Below are 3,021 nucleotides of genomic sequence, written 5' to 3'. Positions count from 1 at the left end.
ATAAGGTGACATATAACTTGACTGAAATGTGTTCACATCCCGATGTTTGTGAAAGGCCGTATTTAAGGACCATGAACTATGACATTCGGTAGAAGAAATATCTAAGTAGAAAAGTGCAATGGGTGCTTCATGGCTTCTTTTAACTGCTTATAGCAAAATTCAAGAAGACAGAAATAATTATGAAATATATATATAGAAAGAGAAACAAAATACAAATGTCTGGATAATTCTCAGCATGGCTGTGTTATATAAAAAGATAAGACAAGTTCAGAAAATCCAAGGGTAAGGACAAGCAACCCTTGAGGATCAGTATGGACGAAAGAAAGCTAGTTGCCGTTCATTAAGACAATAAAAGATGAGCCTGGAGGCATTTTTGAGATTATTAGTGCTACCGTCCCATCATAGACCCAGGATGCAAATGCCTAGGGGACAGAATTACGTCAAAAAGGGGTCTTGGGAATCCTGAAGACTCTACCCAGGCTACCTCAAGTCTCTGATGTCTGCATTTCTGAGCAGCACTGTTTAGCACTGTAGAAGGGCTGCAAATCAGCTCGTGTGTGCCTCTGGCAACCACTCTAGAGTAAGTGGCAGTGTTCATAAGTGGCAGTGCCATGAGTCTCGGCAGTATTCACAGGGTGCTAATTCTGTAGGCTTGCAGAGTGTGGGAGTCATGAGGGCATGGCTTCCTCCAAATATATTTCAAAGGTTTCCTCAGCATCTTGGGGCTTAAATACAGAATTGACACAAGGGCAGGGCAACCATAGAGATTACTCACTAGGACTAGGAAAATTCCAAATGAAACTTTGGGAGTTGGGTTGCCCCAAGACCACAGAACTTTAGAGCCACCCAACCCAGAGGGCTGAATGCAGAGGGCTGTACACAGGAGAAACCAACCTATGAGAGCTGCTGCATGGATTGAACTCTGCAAAAACCATGGGGATCTAAACCCCACTCTGAAGTAAAGGGGTGTGTTTAGTATGGGGTATATAGAGTATGGAATATTCAAAGCCAAATTAGATTACTTTCAAGCCTCATGATTTAATGTTATTTTCCTTGTTGGGATTTGGACTTATTTGGATACTGTTTTTCTGTTTTTTGGAATGGGAATGTCTGTCTTATGCCTGTACTAACATTCTATTTTGAAAACACATAATTTGTTTAACAGGAGAGGAATTAGATCAGAGTAAATAATACCCTGAGTCTTAGACATGTTTGATTTTGATGGTATTCAGATGAGACACTGGACCTTAGACTTTAAAAATTACACTAGAATGAGCTAAAACCTTTGGGGATATGAGATGAAATGAAAGTGTTTTGTATTTGGGGAGTACATGAGTTTCAGGGTGACAGAATACCATGGATGGAATGTTTTTCCCCTCCAAAATTTATGTTGAAATATAATCACCACTGCAATAGTATTAAGAGATGTGATGGTTAAGTGACAATTAGGCTATGAGAGCTCTGAACTACTTCCTCTTCCCTGAACACGCACAAAAACTTTTGGTGCTAGTGTAGGTAAAAAACAAATTAACTTACAAGAGAAGAATTAGGTGATTAGTGTCTTAAATTTATGCTCTTGTGAACTTCTTCTTGTGAGGTCTTGGTCTATGGCTGTGACCAATGAGTGGTTATATATTAAAATATGTGAGGCCTCAGAGAGTTGCATAGGTTTACTATCCATTTCGTGGATTTAACTAAACAGAAGGGAGCTAGCAAGTATTGTTCAGCTAAGAAAAACGACGTGGAGCAAAACTACTGTGTTTCAATTTAGTTCCAATACATAGCAGCTATTTAGGAATGATACCTTAGTCCTCTCAGCTTTAAGTTCATTAAAATGTAAAATGTGGTTTCCATTATTATTTATATTATCAAATTACTATGGGGATTAAATGGGTTTCTATTTGCTAAGCATTTAGAATTGTACCTAGCATTTAGGACATGTGATATGAATTTGTGTTAAATAAACTAGAACTTTCTGGTGAAGCAGGAGAGGCTAAGTTATAAGTGGGTTCCTCAAACCCACAGAGCACAAGCAGACCACGGCAAGTCCTCAGTGTATCTTGTATTTCTTTGGCTTCTTTCCTCTCCAGTCTAATGTTTGCAGACACACAGTTATTGCATTCCTGCCAGTGATTTAAATAAAGATTATCTTTCCATAATAATTCTAAAATCTCTATCACTAAGATGGAAAGCATGGAATAGCTACTGGATGGTGACCAACAGCACCAAATATTAGCTGTAGCCTTGAAACCTCCTAAACCTTTTTAGAGGCTTGTCAATAAATTGCCCCAAATTGAAACATAGTTGTTAATATATTCTATGTGTCCAGGATACTGCTTTGCATCTATCAAAAGACTTCATAAAGAAATATGATGATAGAATGATTATAATGGGAATGTGATGATAAATTAGCTTCTTGGAAACTTGTAAAACTAGGTCTGAGGAGAAGACCTTAAGGATCCTGAGGACAGTGAGATAAGTCTTCAAGAAATGTGAAATATGGCTTTCATGAGAAATGAAGTCACTTTGGAACCAAAGTCACTGTCAGTAAATGTTAACTAACAGTTTTATTACCTCGCATGTGGAGGTTAGCAAGCCATATATATAAGCAATAAGGATAACTATCTCCATCTATATACAGATAGTGGGGGCAATAAAGATTTTTATGAGAAAACTATGTAAATTATTTGTTTTAGATTTCTCTTTTCTATTATGCTACTTATAATTTATTTTATTGTTTATTTTTAAATATTTGATCTTTTTTATCTGAAAAGTTATTCCTTGTTTGATGTGTTCCTGAAGTATTGAATAACTCACATATTTTAAAAAGATTATGTTAGAATCTATTTTTTCAGATTAATTTTGTAGTATTTGTTTCATCTTCTGCAAGATAAACCTATCATGGTACCAAGAACACTGAACTTCTGCCTAGTGTATTCCTTGGTGAGTCTGAAGAATATGACTGACTCTCTTATATATAGGAGAAAAAAGATATCTCTGACAGGTTTAAGCTCTTTAAGG

This window comes from Otolemur garnettii, unplaced genomic scaffold (assembly GCF_000181295.1).
Source record: "Otolemur garnettii isolate 467f Iridium unplaced genomic scaffold, OtoGar3 scaffold00203, whole genome shotgun sequence".
In the NCBI taxonomy this organism is placed as follows: Eukaryota; Metazoa; Chordata; class Mammalia; order Primates; family Galagidae; genus Otolemur; species Otolemur garnettii.
The sequence above is the reverse complement of the archived record's forward strand: the minus strand, read 5'-3'. Positions refer to the sequence as shown.